We start from the raw sequence: 20,742 nt of genomic DNA, 5'->3' as shown, positions 1-20,742 counted from the left end.
GTGTACTTTTGAGCAGTAATTGTTTTTGTGAGGGCTCCTCGAGTGTTATTTCTGGCTGAAATTTGCAATAACATCAAAAGTTTGATCATATTTGATCCCCCAAAATTTCAGATTTTTTCGATTTTTTTCGTATTGTTTTGAAGTTATTGTTCATGAGGGTGCCCCCGCACCTGGGAGCTGTCACACCTTTCCCTTAATATAATTATAGAAAAATACAAAAATACAAGATGATGCAATAAAACAGCCATGATCATCATGAATAAGCTTAAAAGGGAGTGAGTCAAAGATAATATTTTGTAAAATATTATCAATAGAAAAAATAAGCACGATAGAAGATGTCAATCTCTTGATACATAAGTGGGTAGGCAGCATTAATCAAGAAAAGGTAGTTAAGAATGCGTCCGTTGATTGATATGACTAGAAGAAGGGACCTTTACATACCAGAATTTCATGTTTAGATTTAAGTCTTGGTAGGGAATTTCTCGAAAACCTATTAAATGATACAAAGGAGGAGTGATCAAAGACGAAAAACACCAAGATTGGCATGAAATCCCATACATGGTTTTTTATCGGTGTTGCAACCTGACATGCCAAGGAATTTATTTAAAAACCTAATGCACTTCTATATTAAAATGAACAACCTAATGCACTTGCATGTTTCATTGCGATTTTCATTTTTTCTATGATGTCATATACAGGGTGTAAATTTAATCAAAATATAGTTTAGTGAAAGGCCATATAGTTGGCATCGGAAAGGGTCAATCTAGCCGCGCAAATGCACGGGAAACCCTGCTAGTTAACACTATTTATTGAGTGAATTCCTCCTCTCCCTCTATTTCTTGGTTATCGAGTTGGCTTGTTGATTTCCAGGCAATTTGAAATCACATATAAATTTGCGTATTCTTATGCAAAGTATCATGGTTGGACAATTTAATGAAATAATGGACCTATTTGGTAGCACAAGTGCATGCTAACTCAGTTGGCTGTGGCTTTTGGGCATGGAGGGGACATCATGAGTTTGAATCTCACAAAACGCAACCATTTCCTCGTTCTTTGCAAAAAACACAACGGACGAACCTCACCTAAACCTTGACCGCGGGTTAATTAAAGAAAAAAGTAGGGTATTTTGTTGCAAAACATGAGACGGATGGGCATAAATGCTCCGTCTTTTATTAGTAGGTATATATAGATAGATATATAGATAGATAGATAGATAGATAGATAGATAGATAGATAGATAGATAGATATAGATAGATAGATAGATATAGATAGATAGATATACATATAGATAGCGTATAGACACGTGGGTTGTCGTTGTACTATATATGTGCTTTTTTGCATGTTATGCTATGATATAAAAATGTTTCTGCATGTTGTTTTCTTGCAATTTGCTTATCTTCATCTGAAAGAGTCCTGACTAAATCTCACTTGTCTTGTGCCGTCTGATTTAGTTTGCGCACCATTTGTTTGTTTGATTTACTTTTTTCAGTTTTTCAGTTTTTAACTTTTTCCATGTCAGTGCTATTACAATTCTATATGACGAGATCTAAAAAAAAAATCTATATGACTGTCAGCCCACAACTAGCAAATCACCAAGTGGGTGATGTGTGTTAAATGAACAAGTGGGCAATGTGCAAGTAAATGAAACAGCATAATAGACAATCGAGTCAAAGCACAACAACCAAAGGATTTGAACTTTGTAAATATGCAAGACAACTAGTTACTTGGATTTCTTTCATCAAATTTTTCCTTGTTGGATCTACACGGAAACATGCGGGCTTTCTCATGTTTAATTGGAACCTAATTGCCCAAACCATATAAGGTGCCTTTTATTACCGACGGGCAAATTTTCCAAGCATATGGAATTCTATCCCAAAGACCGCGATGAAGGTGGGCATTAACCGTTGTAGGAATGGCACTTTTGCAGGCACTCACTCTTCGTCTTGTAACAGTCGGCATTCTTATTCTCGCAACAGTAGCACTCAGCACGAATCTCAATGTTGAAATAACATACGAGAAAGAGGCTGCAAAATTTCTCGGTTTTCTTGCTCTCGCCTACAGTTGTTGAGTTGATGATGGTAGCGTTGGTACTTGTGTTCGCCGCATGATCATCCTGGTTGACCATCCTTTGCTTATTATCGAGAGCACCTGTATAGTATATTTAACCTTAGTATGCAGTACCGCAGATGTGTGTGTGTATGTATGTCTGATCCGAAGAATTAGTGGCAAGAAGTTAACACAAGATTCTAAAGACGATGATGATATATACTTACACTGTGCACAAAGCACAAGGCATCCAATGAAGAATATCATCGTCGCCTGCACTAGGCTGCTCCCTCTCATATTGGTTATCTGTTACTTGACAAACTCAGTTCTAGTGGAGTGTAAGGTTCCAGTAGGAAATAGTTGGACTCCAAATGTGGCAGACACGGACGACAAGTCTATAAATAGCAAGAGTTGGAAAATACTTTAAATATTCATTAATGTACTACAAAAGATTGCAAGTGCACCAGATATATGTTCATTAATGTCGAGATTTTTGCACATATATATACCTATACTAATAGGCACTCCCAAGAAATTCCCACATTAATTAGAGAAAAATAGAAAATGGAGGCCGTTGATTTTGCAGGTCAAGATTATAACTGTGTAGATCAGATCTTTAATCATAGAAACGGAAAAAATTAAAACAGCTTTAATTCTCAGGTATCTCTCTTATCTCTCTATTTCTCATGCGTATCTCTTTAATTACAGAAAAGAAAGAAATTAAAACCGCTTTAATTTTCACGTATCTCTCTCTATCACTCTATTTCTCACGTGTCTCTCTATCAAAGTCCGCTTTAATTATCATCCTTAACCCGTCCGTCCCTTGGGTGACGGTTCCATGATTGGCGCTTGGGCGATTCCCAGGGGATTCTACGGTGACTCCTGGTAAACCCTAGAGTCCCCTCAGGCGACCCCGTCTCTGGCCGACGCCAGCAAACTCTCCCCCTAGCCTCGGCGATCCTTGCTAGATTGATCTCGAGACCGCTCACCCATCCACCAAAAGCCTTACGAGTGTTGCTAGGGCATCCATTCGTAATACAACCACCTAGTAAACCATAGATTGATGCAAGTCCTCGACACAATGGAGAAAGTGGAAGGTTTGATGCAGAAGTTGCGGTTGCCAGAAGCAGAGAAGAAGGGAGTCAAGATCGGAAGGGGCGGGTTGAGGAGAACGGGAACGGAAGATCCACAGGCGATCGGTAAGGTTATGTCCGACAAACCAGTATATGTGGAAGGTATGATTAAATCCCTCGGAAGAGCGTGGTGTCCGATCAAGGGAATCAAGTGCAAGGAGTTAGAGGACAACACCTTTCTTTTCACCTTCTTGCAAGCAGCGGGGAAGAGGAAAGCATTGGAGGAAGGGCCATGGATGGTGGGCAAGAACCTGATTGTGATGGTAGATTTCGACCCAGCTAAAACGCTAGAAGAGTATGAGTTCACTATCATCCCTATTTGGGTCAGGGTGACCAAGATGCCGCTAGGTTTCATGAGTGAAGAAAACGGAGGGATCATTGGTGACGAGATTGGCGAGTTCATGGAGGTAACCAGGGGGATGATGATAATGTGGCTGGAAGTTTCCTTAGGCTGAAAGTTAGACTAGACATTACAAAGCCACTGTTGAGAGGAATCACTTTGGATATTGAACGGGAGAAGACAAGGAGTCTGCAGAAGTGATGGACGTGGATAAAAGAAAGAAGAAAGATGATGAGCAAAAATGGTGCCCCCTAGAGTATGAGTACCTCCCTGATTTTTGTTACACGTGTGGTATAATTGGACACGTGGACAAGGCGTGTTCTATTGGACTAGGGAGAGGTGAGGTGCAACAGTATGGGAGATGGATGAAAACTGATATGAGAAAAGGAAGAGAGGACGAGAAAGGAGGATGGAGCTTCCACTGGTAGAAACCGGCCCATTTGTCCCGGTTTCAGAGGCCCCTTACACTACAAAAAAAAGACACATCCGTGACATTTTGGGCCAAACGAATTTTTTTTCTGTCATACATGTGACACTTCTATGACGATAATTGTGACAAAACCCGGTATCATCATAGATGTGGTGGGCTCCTACTTCTATGACAAAAAATCATGACAGAAAATGGGCTTTTCGTCCTGGGTGGGCGGAGACGCAGCTACATGACATTCTTTGGGCCGTCCATGACGGAAAAAACCATGGTAGAAGCGAGGGCGAGGAAAATTTCGGGGAGTTCCCGGTTACGGTGGTAGGTCGGGGGCCGAGCGATGTGCGTTTCTCTCGTACATGTACGCGCGTGTGTGCGAGGCGTTGGCTCTAACTGAACCCGAGCGAGGGGTTGGGCTCTAACTGAACCCGAGCGATTACACTGCAGGCTACGCATTACTGAACCCGAGCGATCGATCGATGTCTGTTAACTGAACCCGATCGAACGATTCCTTCGCTACTGCTGCTAACTGAAGCCGATCGATTGGATGAACAGTGAGCGTTGCGGGGGGGGCGGGGGGGGGGGGGGGGTTGGATGAACAGTGAGCGGTGGCGTTGCCTCTGGATGAACAGGACCCCGTGGTGTGGAGGGCTGGATGAACAGTAGACGGTGGAGGGGTGCCCGTAAAGGGGTGGTTGAACAGGACCCCGTGGTGTGGAGGGCTAGATAAACAGTAGACGGTGGAGGGGTGGTTGAACAGTAGCTGGTGGAGTAGCGCGCGGTGGAGGCTGGATGAACAGGAGCCCGTGGAGGCTGGAGGAGGTCGACGGTTGCCCGTGGAGGCTGGAGGAGGTCGACGGTGGAGATGAACAGTATCCCGTGGAGTCCCGTTTTGCGGTACGCCACACCCCTCCCGATGAACAGGACCCCCGTTTCGACCGTAGGAGGTCCGTTTCGTCCGTTTTGCGGTACGCCACACCCCTCCCAATCAACAGGACCCCCGTTTCGACCGTAGGAGGTCCGTTTCCTCCGTTTTGCGGTACGCCACACCCCTCCCGATCAATCGGACCCCCGTTTCGACCGTAGGAGGTCCGTTTTCTCCGTTCTGCGGTACGCCAGGCCTCGTTTCCATCGCCTGTTCCGTCCAAGCCCTCCCGATGAACACGACCACGCATTCCGTTCCGACCCAGCCGGTTGGCTCCCACGCGTTCCGTTGCCTCCCGATGAACACGACGCATTCCGTTGCCTCCCCATGAACACGACGCATTCCGTTGCCTCCCCATGAACACGACGACGACGCTGTTTCTCCGTTCCGACCCAGCCATGTACACGAGCCCTGGCCGTACGTATGCGCGAGTAGGCGTTCGAGACCCCGCCCGTATATACACATACGTGGCCGTATTTTCTTTCTTGCACCCTGGCCGCTATACGTACGTGTACATGCTATGTGTGCGTCTCTACTACGACATGTACGCGCCTCTACTACGACACGTGCACGCCTCTACATCCACCAGTATATACGTACGTACACGTTCGTGACCAGAATGACAACGCTACGTACGCTTAGACCAGGTGGGTCCCGACTGTCAGGCACTTCCTTGCGTGCGAAGATGTAGCTGGTAGGTCCCAGCAGTCAGGGGGGCGAATCGTTTTGTTTTTTTTTGCTCGGACGCACTTCCTTGCGTGCGAAGGTGTAGCTGGTGGGTCCCAGCAGTCAGGGGGGAAACGTTTTTTCGCGAAATACGGTGGCCCGTCCGGTGGGTCCCCGCTGTCAGGTGGAGGAATAATTATTTTCCACATAATAAGGAGGCACTTCCTTGCTGCGGCCGTCGACCCAGCTGTCAGCCCCTCCACGTACAGTCCACGTCCGATGGAAGCCGTTCCTTGACCACGTTGACCACGCCGCGCCGAGAGCACCAGGGCGGTGGACGACGGAGAGGCTTAGGAAGGGGACAACGCGGAGCCGGGGAAGACGCGGCAGTGGATGCCCACGCGTAGAGGAGTACGAGGGTTCACTGGTTCGCTGCGGTGTGAGGCTGCCGTCGCCGCAGAATAACAGGGGGTGTGGGTGAGTAGAGGGATGGCCTGGCCAGCGGTGGGAGTAGTAGGGGGCAGTGAGGCTTCCACCGCATCGCAGCCGGCCACGGGAGGCAGGAGCACGAGGCACGACCGGCGCTGGTTTGGGTGGCTGGAGCAAGAAGACCAGAGGTTGAAGAAGCACTACGGCAGTTGGATGGACATCGTACGGTCACTGGAGCTAGAATCGTGCATATTGACTAAGTTGACAAAGCCCTCCGTCCCCGTCAACTTAGTAGGCCCACAAGTCAGCCTGCCACTATACTGGGTCCCAGCTAACAGGAGGAGTATTCATTTTTTTGTGCGTAATAAGGAGGCACTTCCTTGCGTGCGAAGATATAGCTGGTGCGTCCGAGCTGTCAGTGGCGGTAAAGTTTTTTTCACGAAATACAGAGGCCCTTTTGGTGGGTCCTTGATGTCAGGTGGAGGAATCATTATTTTGAGCGTAATAAGGAGGCACTCCCTTGCGTGCGGCCGTGGCCCCAGCTGTCGGCCTCTCCACGTACAGTCCACTTCAGATGCATGTCGGTCGTTGACCACGTTGACCAGGCCGCGCCGAGAGCACCAGGGCGGTGGACGACGGCGAGGCCTAGGAAGGGAACGACACGGAGGCAGGGAAGACTCGGCAGTTGTTTCCCACGCGGAGGGGAGTACGACTGTACGAGGGTTTACTGGTTCGTCTGCCGTCGCCGGAGAATAACAGCAGGTGTGGGTGAGTAGAGGGATGGCTAGGCTAGCGATGGGAGTACAGTGGGGTGGTGAGGCCTGCGCGGCAGCAGAGCCGGCCGTGGGGAGGAGGGAGCAGGCAGTCCCGCCGGCGCTTGTTTGAGCGGCTGGCGCAGGAAGAGCAGAGATTGAAGAAGCACGACGGCCGTTGGATGGACATCGTACGGTCACTGGAGCTAGAATCGTCCATATTGACTAAGTTGACAAAGCCCTCCGTCCCCGTCAACTTAGTAGGCCCACAAGTCAGCCTCCCACCATGGTGGGTCCCAGCTAGCAGGGGTATTCATTTTTCTGTGCGTAATAAGGAGGCACTTCCGGTGGGTCTGAGCTGACAGCGGGGGGAACGTTTTTTTGCGAAATACGGTGGTCCGTCCGGTGGGTCCCAGCAGTCAGGGGCAAACGTTTTTTCCACGAAATACAGTGGCCCGTCCGGTGGGTCCCAGCAGTCAGGGGGAAACGTTTTTTCCGCAAAATACTGGTGGCCCGTCCGGTGGGTCCCTGCTGTCAGGTGGAGGAATAATTATTTTGCGCGTAATAAGGAGGCACTTCCTTGCGGCTGCCGTGGACCCAGCTGTCAGCCTCTCCACGTACAGTACGCTTCCGATGGAAGTCGGTCGTTGACCACATTGACCTCGCTGCGCCGAGAGCACCACGGCGGTGGACGACGGCGAGGCCTAGGAAGGGGACGACGCGGAGCCGGGGAAGACGCGGCAGTGGATGCCCACGCGGAGAGGAGTACGAGGGTTCACTGGTTCGGCTGCGGTGTGAGGCTGCCGTCACCGCAGAATAACAGGGGGAGTGGATGAGTGGAGGGATGGCCTGGCCAGCGGTGGGAGTAGTATGGGGACGGTGAGGCCTCCGCGGCAGCACAGCCGGCCACGGGAGGCAGGAGCATGCGGCACGACCGGCGCTGCTTTGGGCGGCTGGGGCAAGAAGACCAGAGGTTGAAGAAGCACTACGGCCGTTGGATGGACATCGTTGACCACGCCGCTCCGAGAGCACCAGGGCGGTGGACGATGGCGAGGCCTACGAAGCGAACGACACGGAGCCGGGGAAGACACGGCAGTGGCTGCCCACGTGGTGGAGAGTACGAGGGTTGACTGGTTCGGTTGCCGTAGCCGGAAAATAACAGGAGGTGTGGGTGAGTAGAGGGATAGACAGGCCAGGGATGCTAGTATGATGGGGCCGTGAGGCCTGCCCGGCAGCATTGCCGGCCACGGGAGGCGGGAGCAGGCGGTTCCGATGGCGCTGGTTTGGGCGGCTGGGGCAGGAAGATCAGAGACTGAAGAAGCACGATTGCCGTTAGATTGACATCTAACGGTCTGATGCTGGTAGAGTCGATTGTTGACTAAGTTTCTTTTTTGAGAAACCTTGTGTACGCATGAACTTAGTACGCCCACAAGTCAGCCTCCAAATCTGTGGCAGACAACATAAAGCCCATTTGCTATTTTTTATAATTTGCAGCCCATTTGCTAATTCTTAAGTAATTTATTACAGCCCATTTTCTGCCCAGGACCACGGTCAAAAAGTTCAACCTTATTTTGCATATTTCGGTGGAGTCCGAACTGTTGTAATCCCGAAATGATAAACATTTTTTTAAGAACTTATTGATTTGCCAAAAAAATCGTTTTGTTTTTGTAAGCAAATAAGACGTGGGACAATTGAGTTGGTTTAAGGAAAACCAGTGGTAAAAAACAGCGCTGGGTGGGAAAAAACAACAAAAATAAGGATGTATATATGAAAAGGGAATTTTATGTGTTTTCAATATAATGATACGTGTATATGAACTAGTAAAACTATAGGTAGAGATTAGAAAACGGATGTAGGACATGCGTTTCAAGAGGAAAATAGAACTAGGCTGTGTGTTTGATTTAGTAAAAAAACTGCTTGCGGATGTTGTAAGACAAAATATAAGTAACGCTGGCGGGCCAGAGGCCAGTAGATACCTGCTGGATCTTTGTGCCCCGTTGTCGTCATGGGCTGGGCCTGTTAAAAACAAAACCAACCCTGGGCAGTCTACAGCCCAGTTGAAACTTGCTCGACCTGAAAAAACAATATACGTGCTCAATAAATGAGAGAATTCTGCAAGTACAGACTGATAACTGGGATGCAGCACGGATATTTTTTTTATCGTGATAATAAGTGCATGCACTTGTTTCGAAAAAATTGGAGAACTGGGAATTCGAACGGCGGGTGCTTATGCTACCCATCAAATAAAAATCAGGTGCCTGAAAATTCGTTTTGAAACAAATGATTCAGCTTTATATCCACGTCGACCCTCGGCATGATGGTTGGAAGCAAATGCAAGTTCATACCAAAAGATCGTTAACAACAATACCAATTTGCGGACGACAAGGTAGTACAACTACCAATACCAAACTAACTTATAATCTTTTTACTCCTGGCCCTAGTGTTCGTCTGGTAGAAAATCTTGCAGGGGACCAGCTCCTGCTCCTTCTCTTGCTCCAGGTCCCCGAGGTGGTACTGGTGCATCACCCAGTTGGTCCTCTGCTGGTCGAAGTTCTTGTTGGTGTGCAGCACCAGAACCTTCTTTGCTGCCCGTCTGCCGGCCGTTGACCATCACCGGCAAGGTATTGCCAGTCTTGTGCCACATTGCGTGCATGCCGCACTCTGACTGTATCTTGCGATGCGTCCACGTGCCCCTTTTGAACGCCCTAGAATTGTGCTGGAAGAAATGCTTCCTTAGGCCACTCAGTGTGATACCTGCAGTATTGTGGAATACAGGTTTTAGTGTACCTAGTTGGCATTTTCATAACATCTTTGGCATGTTGCAGTCACTTCTTTCACTTTTTATTAACTGTCAAATTGTAATTGCTTCACCAGGTCTGCGTCTAAAAAGAAAAATAGAGCTATAAACAAAGGAATATGTTTGTGCAAGTAGACGGCCGATCGGTGTCTTACCTGGAAGTTTCTTAGGTTGGGTGTAGCATATGCCGTGCTCGCTGTCGATGGTTGGTATGAACAAATCAATGAGAGACTGAAATCTCGCGCTGTCAGCACTCACTTTGGCCTCAAGGTGCTCGATCAGCTCCTGATCCGTGGGATCAAACTTGACGCCAGCCGGCAGCACCGGCTAATCCTTCTTCGACTTGCATCGGTAATTCCAGTTATATGGTACTCAATGTATGATCAATCGACTGTTTTAAGTGAATGATGAAAGATTTCGACAAATAAGTGGTACTCCAAATTTGAAGTCCAGAATACCCGAACACGCCGCCGGGATTCTTGTGTCACCTAACAAGGAGTGGTTGCCGGGGCTGTAAACCCGCCTGCAGTTGAATACGCCTGGCCCAACGGAGCTGGGATCTTTCTCGAACACGAAGCAGCCATAGCCATCAATGTCATGAACGCCCCACGCATTGTACTGCATGTGGTTTGATGTAATGGTTTGGTCAATTTGGTACGTGCGAATGAGCATCAAATGATCGCCGTCAGCTGAACGAGCGATAAACCACCACCCATCGGCTGGTATGATTCCAGGTCCTGGAATCATGAAGGCCAGCGCATTTGCGTCTGCTGCAACAATTCAAATTGGAGACCAAAATGACAAAAATAAACAATCATGTTCAGAGTATGTGTGGAATTAAGATTATTATAACAGTGACACATATCATAGACAGAGAATTGCAATGTCGTGGTCATAATCATACCCCAAGTTAAAAAAATAAGCCAATGGCTTTCATATTCTAGCAATATGTCATGGTTCAAACATCATGTAACAATGAGAGGAAAACAGCTATGACAGCGCCTACTCATATTCTACCATAGCACTTACTACTACTATTCTCATATCAACTCTAAGCAATAACATGCGTTGTTATAAAAATCTTGTAAACGAGAGTAACATATAGCAATCAAGATGTTATGCTCATAATATGTATTCTAACAATCATTAGATGCCAATTGTTCTCATATCAACTCTAACAATAACATGTGTGGTCATAAAAATCTAGGAAATGATAGGAACATATAGCAATGATGTGGTTATAGACATGATATGCATTCTAAATTTGTAACAAATGAACAGGCAGTCGTATTCATAAGGTAAAGATGAGATGAGATAGAACAATTACACGATGATAGATTCCACCAGTATAGGCAGCCAATCGATGCGTCGACCGCGTGAACGATGCCATCGTGCACTATAGCATCAGACAGAAATGTTGCCTTGACAAGATTGATGATGAGCCATAACCATGTATGGCGACCGGATTCCAGATAGACTAATCCCATGTTGAACAAGGCAATGAGCTTGTAATGCATGTAGTCTTCGGATGGTGTGGGCACTTCGCAGATTACAACTTTCTGCAAACAGAGGTCGGGCCAAAAGCTTGACGCGTCTCGTGCGTAGTAGGCAGGAGTGTCCGACGGGCCGCGAGGCTCGATGGCGGCGGTATCCAACGATGGAAGGGTGATCTCTCGCTGGGTGTAGATATCCACGAGACGCCACGGACTACCGGTGTGGTGGATGAGGACGATCTAGTTGGCCTTCATGCCCGCCCAGTAGTGGCCGCGCATGAAGGACAGGTGGACGGGTAGTGGTAGCATGTCGAGGGGCACCACGGCAACCTCCGTAGGATCATCAAGTCGGTGTCTGGGCCACCTGCGAGGATCGGGCATCAGCAAGCAGGGTGTCTTGAAAAGAGCCGGCCGATTGCAGACGAGTAGACGGTACGAAGACACCGAGCATGCGGCCAGACGGACGGTGCTGAGTAGATCCATACGACTACAGATCTGCTCCAAGAGAACATCGGGGAGGGAATTCCAATCGCGGCTCTGCGTGTCAGTCGGTTCTGCCATTGGGGTTTTCGGTGCCTGCGAGCCAGCGGGGAAGTGGATTCGGGCGGGCGAGCAAAGAAGCTTCTCCTTGTGTGGCCGAGCAGTGAGTGGGGGGATATGGTACGCGCGAGCTACCAAGGAAGATGGCGCGGGCGGGCGAGCAGTGAGCGGGGGTAAATGGTGTGCGGCCGACGATGGGGAAGAGAGGAGGAACAAGAAGAGAGGAGGAAGAAGAAGAGAGGTGGAAGAAGAGTGGAAGACGGGGAAGAAAGTGCATTCAATCTCAATTCTACTAGTACTACTACCAGGATATACCGTCCTTCGGAGTGTAAATAGTTACACCGATGACATGTGGGTCTACCACAACAGGGCCCATATGTCAGTTAATGGAGGACAGAGGTGCGTAGGCATATTTGCGGAAGCGTGCTCTACTGGCAAACATGATGGCAGTACTGGGTAAGGCTGATTTAGTAACACCAACATGATGGTTCAGCTTATTATTTACGTGTCCCATCTACTGCAGTGTGTATTGTCACTTCACTACGAAGACTAGTTGAATAGTTCTCTCAGACCGAGATGGGGAATAATGGATCGCGAGGACTTCCTTTCTACAGTATCCCTATGCCTCTACGCTCACTTCACTCATTTTGCTCCGTACCTAGTCACTTGTTGAAATCTGTAGAAAGACAAATACTCCGTATTTGGGAACAGAGGGAGGCTTTTACTCCGTACTATTTGGGAACAGAGGGAGTATTACGGAACAGAGGAAGCTTGAAATATGAACATGTCAATGGGAGGGAGTAAGCCCCATGCATGCATGCATGCAACATGCAACACTCACACGTACACATGGACGCACGCAACACTGATTTCTTTGCTCTGCCAACTGACAGGTGGGACCCAGAAACCAGGTGACAATTTAACCAGTCAACAAAGTGCCACGTCGACTATGTGGCCTGTCAGTAGGGTGCAATACGGTGCTCTACGATGAGCTAGTGATCGTATAATCGCCGCAAAACTATATATAGTGACCGTAAAGAGCGTATTGTTACATATGTTTACCGCCAGTGTATTTTTCTCGTTTCAAATTAAGCCATATTAATTGGAAAGGACGCAGTATGGACTACTACTACTAGTACTAGTACTGCTTTGATGTGTCCCGTCAACTCGCCGAACGAGGAGAAGCTTGCTTACTACGCCTCTCCCTCGCCCACGCGTGCGGTGGTTCGCAGGACGAGGAGAGGGTTTTGACTACAGCGCCCTCTCCCTCTCCCTCTCCCTCTCCCTCTCCCTCTCCCTCTCCCTCGCCCTCGCCCTCGCGGTGGACGTGCAGCAGTTCAATCGGTGTCAGATTGCCAGAAGCATATTGTACTGTAGTATCATCATTGTTGGACCTTCCGGAGAGGCGAAGAGCCAAGTGCAAGGTTCACAAGAGTACGAACTGTTAAACCTCCCGAAGAGGCAAAGAGCCAAGCGCAAGGTTTTATAGGAGTTGGCATCCTAGTAGGAGTGTACTACAACTATAGCGAACGATGCTACTGTATGATGTCGCCACGTCACGTATATCCAAAGTTGTGCCACCTTTTTTTCTCAAAGAGCGTGTTGGAGCCCGTGCAACAACCACACAAGTTGCACGTACACATAACACATTTACTAGTATGCCACACAAGTTCATCTCCAATTCATGTGATAAATTTGTGCACGACTAGTCTACATATATTCACAGCGCTACCGTTCACAATTACCGTACTCCACTTACACGTTATAGATGGGCTACATGTCCTCCTCCAGGTTCCAGTCCCATGTGTTCTTCATGGATGGCACGATCCATAGCGGTGGGCAACGGGAATCATTGTCGCAGCTTTCTAGTCCGGTTCCACACGATGGAGACTCATCCAAGCTGAAGCGGCATAAATCAGGGATAGCGTGTCCCAGCTTGTCGTTCATCCGGCGGTGCGCACTGAAGACACAACCATGCTTCATGAACGGCAGGCCTTCCGTGTCATGCACGGAAGGTGGCATCCGCTTCACAATGGGGTAGCTGTCCCCGATGAAAAGCGAGTACTCTCCAAGAGTGTTCCTCGGCACCCACGTAGCATCACGGGGGTCGAACTCGGCGCTGTTCATCTGGTACACGCGGCATCCCAGATCTGGACACATGGTGACGTACATAGTCAAGGTCCATGCATAATAATGTTGGGCTCAAATATGGCGGTCAGTAATACTGTGCAGCAAATAGTACTACTCCGGTATAGAGGAAGTAAAATAACTGGCTTATTATATATAGCCACTCTTGGCAACATGGATGAGATAGTAAGACATGGAAAAACAAAAATGGTGGCAGCTAGTGGGTTCAAGTCTTTAAGGGCCTAGCTAGCTATACGCGTCCTCCAAGGTAAAAAGTACTCCTACTAGTACTACAAAGTATACTACTAGTACAACAATGAAAGAGAAGGCGAGAGGGTTAAAAAATGGAATACCTGGGTAGATGGTGACGGTCCGATCGTGGTAGATTGTGTGACCATGTTGCACATCAGTGGTACCATGGGTAACGACTGCTAAGATAGTTGATCCCAATATGCCAAAGTCAGCTACAAGGTTCCAGGTTAGACCGAATCGCGGATGCAAATGCACATCCAGGATCGGCGATCTTATTTTGATCGGGGGATGACTGGTCCCTGCAAAATAATGGAGTACCGTTAGGGATGCAAATGATGGTTTGTGCATTCTATTTGTAATCTCCCGTACCGTAGGATGGCAACCAGATGAAACAAGTCACCTGGCTTGTCACCGCGAATATGCGGCCTAGATGGCACACGGCGTCTTCGAACGTGTAGGGGTACAAATCTGCCGCCGCCAACATGCGCCAGCCTCTGCCGTTACTGCCTCTTGCATTGATGGCAATTCTTATGTCGAACACCGTGATGAGATAGTAATCGTCGTAGCCGCGTCGCTTTGTCGGCGGGTCCGCAATTGCTATCTTCTTCAATCTCATGTAGGCATCATCATACGTATTCAAGCCTCAAGCCCAGCCAGTCCGGAAGGCCGATCCCAATGGTGGAGAAGGGGTCTACCGAAATGGCCGCACTGCTGTGGATGTTGTGCAAAATGATGGTGGTATCCGGCCGGAGGTATGCAAGCCAATCTTCGTTGGCACCGACCCAGACCTATATATAAGACGGTGGGCAGCAGAGAAATTACGGGATGGAAATGGAATAACTAAGTACTACATGATCAAACTCCATTACTGACCTGTTCATCGGACAAAATCCGACTACCTCTCAACGTCGGCAACTCTAGCGGAGTCAACGTGCAACCATGGCCAGGGAGCGGTGGACTGTTCGAAGGATTGTCCCATAAAAGAACCTTCTCCTCGAGGACGCATGGAAGACCAACAAGCATGGCCTTTTCCCGAGCCTGCTTAAGCAGCGTCTTGAAAAAGTTGGTGCAGGAAGCACCGAGTCTTGCGGCGGTGAGGACGTCGGAGCGGCGTGCGATTTCTCCCAGAGGATCATCGTCCAAGGTCTCCCAGCCCCGACGAGGAGGAGAACCGCCTGGCGAATCCATGGGAGCAGCGACGAACTGCCTTCTCTTCGGGGGAGGGGAACTGGCGAGGAGGAGATAAGAGCGTAGTAACCGCAGGGCCTCGTCCCTTCCAATTGTAGATCGTTCCTTAGCGAAGGGGTGAGGCTATTATTTACTACAAGTACTAGCATTATGGAACGTTATGGGATTGCATTATACTGTAAATAATAGCACTAGTAAGAAACTTTTGGCACTAGGTAGTAGTTTTTGGGGTGGATTAAGAAATTTTGGGTATGTTTTTGCCATTTTTTGTACACGCCAACTAGTGTCAAAAAACGTCTTACATTATGTGACGGAGGAGTACGTACTCGTACTGTAGCAGTACTAGTACTACTTTTCTCAACTAGTAGTGCGTTGTACTGTACTTCTAGTCTAGTCTAGTATAGTGCACCAGTTTTGAACTCTTGAATCTCAGGGCCAAGGAGCTACAGTTGGAAGTGGAGGGTACTACTGTTCTCTAGAACCATCGCTGTACTATCAATGCAGGGGAAGTACACCTGCGTAGTGGCCTAGTGGGTACTCTCGGTGCTCTATTCAACCGCTCCTCTCACGTAGCTGGCCTACTCAGCTGCTCCTCTCACGCACACACTAACAGCCTGTTTATCAGCGACGGTTACTGCGGGGGCAGAACATTTGAGTTATTTGATACAGCGAGACTAGGCTTTTCGCTTCCATTTGTGGAGGTGTAATGGATCTCGTCAAACTTTGTTAGTAGTTCCTTCTTTATGAATGAGATGAAGCACAGCTTTTGCCTCCGTTTCAAAAAAACACGTCAAGAGGAATTTCTTTTATAGTAGAGCCGATAATGGAGTGAAGTCCATGCGTGTAACGCCACAAGCTACAGAGTAGTAGTAGAGCACTTTACGTACAGAGCCATATTGCACAGTTCCCAATGCCCCGCCAGGCTTTTCCGGCTCCTCGGGCTTAATTGGGAGGCGCTAGTTTAAATATGCTACTAGCTGGAAGCTGCAAGCGAGATGCGGCTAGGGCGAGCATGCGAGCCACGGGATGCTGGGAAGGAAAACCCGTTCACGTGGCTAGGCTATCCAGTGCACCCTGATTGTGGGGCCGCACGTCCGTTTGACTTCAAAACTCAAACTACCCGTGTAAAATATTGGCTTGCAGCGAAGTGTAGTAGTACTATTTTAAAAAAAAAGGCCGCCGTGCGTTCGGCCGGGATTGAACCCACAAAATGAGGTATACACTCCCGCGACCACTAGTAGTACTCGTTGGAGTACAACGCAACCTAGAATTGCCTTTTGTCGCTGGTAGTACGTACATTGTTCCTTACAAGAAACCCCTAAGAGCATGGTTAATAGTATAGCCAGCTGCTGGCTATAAGCCAGTGCCATGTCATCTACAGCTCATCTTATAGCCAACATGTACAATAATAGATCAAAAGAGTGTACTACTTTTTTATTATGTGGCCCACTTCTCATTCTCACATAGTGCCTAGGAGCACGTGCTAGAGCTGGCTCTTCACGAACCTGCTTACCTTCTCTCTCCTCTTCTCTTTCCTCCAACTAAGAAGAAATATACTAGTTTATTTCTTATAGCCCGCTGACTCGGCTCTATTGTACTTGCTCTAATAATGCAAGAAACCACTAAAATGCCAAGAAACTACTACCACTTGCATACGTGGCAGACTTAAGATAAGACTACCTTATCAACCATTGTACATGCTCTTACCAACAAAAATCCTCGAGTGACCTCCTACCTCTGGCCCATCCTCCTAGTCATCCTCGGCCATGGGACGCAGCTACCGCCGCCGGCAGAAGGCGAGGTCAAAACCGCCGGCGGTGCGGAGCCCATGTTGCGGTAGCCCGGATGCCAGCTCCGTCCGTTGCTCGCGGCCGCTAGCTAGCCAAGATAGCTCCGTCCAGCTGCTTGTCTGCAAGGTTTGCTAGCTAGATTGGCACGGCAGCGCGGCCGCTTGCTCGCGCGCGCCGCGCTAAGGCCAGCCATCTGGCTCGAGCGAAGGCCAGCGCGCCGGCTTGCTCGCTCGTGAGTCACGCTCGGGCCAGCCTGCCAACCCGTGCGGAGGCCACCGCGGCATCCGGCCCGTCCAGCGGAGCGGCGGCCAACTCGCTCATCACCGGCGCCACCGACGAATACGCATCCGTACTGTTTGAAGTAATGTTCAGGAAAAATAATGATTTGAGGGGGAATAACAGGATAGAAGGTCAGATGTGGGTCCCTCGTGTCAACGGTCAAACAAAATGTGTTGGTTTAAGCTGCCTCGTCAGCACGGACGTGTGGGCCAACCCTGTCATAAATGGGTTTAAACGAACCTAATCGGTAGGAGTACTAGGTAGTTTTTAGCGTGGATTAAGAAATTTTGGGTATGTTTTTGCTATTTTTTGTACAATAGATTCTTCCTAGGGCTGGCTGAAAGTGGTAGTTTTTTGTTAAATACTCTACATATTGTAAGTAGGAGTGAAAGTTAAGCTTTGGAAGCCAATAAGCAAGGCTAGTTACATAGTGCATATGGGTACATGATTGAAAGTAAATATCAACCATGAGTGACTAATATCTTGATGGAAAACTCGAAACTATGGAATACTAGGAAAAAATGCATGGTTGGAAATACTAGCAATGTTCATGTCCGTTGCAACGAATCATAATTAGAATAATACTTATTCACAAACTTGGTACAAAACACTCTAATTTTGATATACATATGTCACTAGAGATATATTATGTTTCAATTAGAATATATTCATTGGGCTGTTTTGGTGAGGTCAGGGAGGGATGTGGTTGGTTTTAAGATACTAATTATGGGTTTTTCTGCAAATTGGTAGACAAGTGGGATGTTGGTAAGAAAAGGCAACAACTTACCTCACAATCGTTAGATGTAGATCTAATGGTCAGAAACGACGGATGGCAGACACACCAGCATCACCAACTTAGTCTTGTGTAGGAGTACTAGCAAGATCCGTGCATTGCATGGAACATCAAGATGCATTTTTTTATAAAACACTGTTGTGATTGACCCTTGCGGGAGTAATCCCATGTGTAAAAACTAATGATATCTCGAGAAATATGAGATAAGGTGAAGAGGAGTGGGGTGTGGTGGTGGTTGGTGGTCGGACTGAGCGGAGGCATGGGGATTGACGACGCCGGCAGCGGCCACCAGGCCAGTTTGTTCCAGAGGCTTCCTTTCTTAATTGCTCAACAATGAGGTTTGTTGGAGATAAGGATGAACGAGGGAAGGCCTTGTCTCCAAATGTGGAGAGGGGTGCGGGTATCTTTTAGTTTAATTTCCATCCATCAGATATAGATCGGACGGTCTATATTGCAAGATGGCACACGTACCATCATCACCAACTCGGTTTTTTATAAGAGAAGAAATATAAGTATGGAGATACAAACATATTATCGATACTTGCTTCCGTAAACTAGCATCTACATTCTATTCAACACCTCAGCATGTGGGGCCTTAGCACAATGACTTCTCGACTGTGTAAAACAAAGATTTTCCCGTCGCCGACAAGGAGGGGGTGACGGCGGCGCGCTTTTTGGCTTGCTCTAGTCCTAGTAGTCATACTAGGTGGTCTAAGCACGTGTAGATTTATTCTTTTTTCACGTCTCGTGTTCGCCGTACTGCCACGACTGTTGATGAATAGACGGTAAGTTATTCACGGGGAAACCCTTGTTGAGCGTGTTTGCGAGAGAGAGAGAGACAGTGTGCGTGTGTGATATGTTAGAGACTAAGGCAATGATAACAGATTCTTTGTGTCTATGTGTGTGGAGGATAGAGAGAGACATGTACATGGGGCTTTGTGTTGTGTAACGTGGAGACACATATACATAATTAGAGAGTGAGTGTGTGAGATACACATGCGGACATGAGGAGAGATGAGGATCCAGATAAATGGGTGTTTGTGCGTGTCTGTGTGTGTTTGTGCACGCGTTTGTGTGTGAGAGGGAGAGAGTGTATGTGGAGTAGAGAGACCACTGATGATGTAAACCTAGTATAAGGGAAGGGGAATGGTGTGACATGTGTAGTAGCGAGATAGCACGGGTGCGGGTGGGGGGAGCAGACTATTTGGAAGAGACATCGAGTGTGTGTGTGGGAGAGGGGTGTGAGAGCGAGAGAAAGAGAGAGCTAGCGACGGAGAGAGAGAGAGAGAGAGAGAGAGGAAGAGAGGGGGCGAGAGGGGTCGTTTGTGTCCATAAATGGCGTATAGATAGGGAGACAATGTTGATGTTATCCGAAATTGGCCTATGAACGGAGACGCAAGGGAAGCGAGTCATCGTGTGTGTGATAGGGACTTCATGAGAGATCTAGAATAGATGGTGTAGAGAACAATGTGCGAAATCGAGAACGATTATACATTAGGGAGCTATGCAAAGAGTCACGACATATATGTATACAGGGAAGGAGCTGGGGCGGGTCCGCATGTGGGATAGATAGAAAGAGGAGAGTGGTGCACAAGGAGACAAAGTGTGCTTGTTTGTAGTGGGGGTGGTGTGTGAGGTGAGTGCGCGAGAACCACATAACTAGGGAGATAGACGTTTGGGGGCGACATTTTGTGTGTATGGGAAATATACACTCTACATAGTGTGTGTTCTTGGGTAAGAGAGATAGCGGGAGACCTAGAGAGTGAGGGAAGACATGTGTGCATGCCCGAGAGACAAAGTGATAGAGACCTATGTTGGGGTCCGGACTTTACAAGAGAGAGGGGTGTTAATGTGCTCGTGTGTTGGTGTTTGGGGGAGAGAACGACTTCTCTATGTGTGTGTGTGTGTGGTGGTGGGGGGTTGACTTCAGATAAAGAGTGAGGTGTCTATATTTGAGGGACTTTAGCGTAATTGAGATATTGTGCACTCATGGTTGATCAATTTGTTTCACAGTTTGTACTATGAGATAATGATACTTTTCAACATGCGTGATATACCTTGATGTACCAGAATTACAAACCTAAGATTGGAATTTTGGAATTCGACTCCATCATTAGCTTTTGTAATTCATTTAAACGGAGGTACATTTTTTAAGCCGGGATTTTGTGATTTCAAATTCATATATCAAACCTAGAGATATACACATACGGGCATGTTCAAACTTTATAATCATCCACTTTATTCATACACATACACATTTTTGCTTTTGTCATCATATTTAGGATAAACACATTTGGAATTTCATTTGAACTGGACCGTATGATGGTATTTGCTTGTAGTAGCTCAATGAACCATGTTTGAATTGAATGGACAATCTAAGTTTCGAGTTGGAGACATTGATTTTCAAAACTTGCACATTTTTTGCGTGCAAAACAAACAAATTGTCGGCCATGATATCATAGTCGGTCGTACGAGAGCAGAATACTTATATTTTTAGGTGCGAAAAGCTTTCAAACTTCCCGCTCACATCGAAATATCACGCGCCCGAAAGTTTAGCCCTGCGATGTTCCTGTTTTACCCCTGCCACATGAACGGAAAAGGGCTGCTTTGGTAACTCCATTGTTTTCCCCTCTTTGCCCCCAACATTCTTCCCCAGAGCCCCTCCCCTTCCCCTCCCCGACCCCCCAACCACGGCAAGCCGCCGAATCTAGTCCTCCGCCGCAGCGGTGGACCTCACACCCCGCCAGATCTACCTTCCGCACCTTGG

At 47.9% G+C, this 20,742-nt stretch overlaps 1 long non-coding RNA gene across 1 annotated transcript; it reads right to left on the bottom strand.

The window, feature by feature from the left end:
• Nucleotides 1–1,705: 1,705 nt before the first annotated feature.
• Nucleotides 1,706–2,893, bottom strand: LOC120968299 (uncharacterized). The gene is made up of 2 exons (XR_005762682.3): nt 2,275–2,893; nt 1,706–2,149 (listed from the first exon to the last, which is right to left on the bottom strand). It is a non-coding gene; the product is annotated as an uncharacterized lncRNA (long non-coding RNA).
• Nucleotides 2,894–20,742: the final 17,849 nt, after the last annotated feature.

Source organism: Aegilops tauschii, chromosome 7 (assembly GCF_002575655.3).
Source record: "Aegilops tauschii subsp. strangulata cultivar AL8/78 chromosome 7, Aet v6.0, whole genome shotgun sequence".
NCBI classification, from domain to species: domain Eukaryota; kingdom Viridiplantae; phylum Streptophyta; class Magnoliopsida; order Poales; family Poaceae; genus Aegilops; species Aegilops tauschii.
This window is presented reverse-complemented; position numbering and strand designations above follow the sequence as displayed.